This window comes from Capsicum annuum, unplaced genomic scaffold (assembly GCF_002878395.1).
Source record: "Capsicum annuum cultivar UCD-10X-F1 unplaced genomic scaffold, UCD10Xv1.1 ctg81070, whole genome shotgun sequence".
Taxonomy (NCBI): Eukaryota; Viridiplantae; Streptophyta; class Magnoliopsida; order Solanales; family Solanaceae; genus Capsicum; species Capsicum annuum.
The window spans coordinates 173,917-174,589 of NW_025891765.1; the positions used below are offsets into that span (position 1 = coordinate 173,917).

General features: G+C 38.3%; 1 pseudogene; it reads left to right on the forward strand.

The window, feature by feature from the left end:
* LOC124895288 overlaps window positions 1–318 on the forward strand; it is a 9,155-nt pseudogene extending 8,837 nt beyond the window's left edge.
* The last annotated feature ends 355 nt before the right edge of the window (window positions 319–673 follow it).

A 673-nucleotide genomic window follows, 5' to 3' on the forward strand; every position in this document is an offset into this window, starting at 1 on the left:
GTAGAACTTAACGTTCTTACAGATCAAGTCCTTAAAAGTATTTCTCCCCCAGAAAAGGTTTCTCCGCCAGCGTCACCTAAGGCCACTTTTATCATCCCAAATGACCATCTCAGAGAACCAGAGCCTAGTTCCTTTCCTGGCTCAGATTCTCCCTCCATGTCTGGCAAAGCAATTACGGCCATAAAAGCTTATAGCGAACTCATAACCGTAAAAATTGTCATAAATAAAGACTTTGTTCTTAACAGAGTTGCACTCTTCGATACAGGGGCAGATAATAACTGTATCGCTAAGGGTCTAGTACCTACAAAGTACCTTTAAAAGAGTACCTCTTGCCTTTACTCAGCCATAGGAGAAAAAATGGAAATCCATTATCAGCTCCCTAAAGCCCATGTCTGTAACAATGGCATTTGCCTTGTTAACGAATTCGTCATCACCGAAGATATCACAGAAGATATCATTCTAAGGATACCTTTCGTCAACCAGATTTGGCCTTACTGGAGTGACTACGACGAAATTCATACAACTCTTTTAAACCAAAATTTATTCTTCCCTTTATTAAGGCCCCTCTCGCAAGAAGAAGGAACCTTTATTAAAGAACGAATGGTTTTTAAAATTAATCGAATTTCTTCCCATATCAATTTTCTTAAACAAGATATTCATATCAAGAAAATTG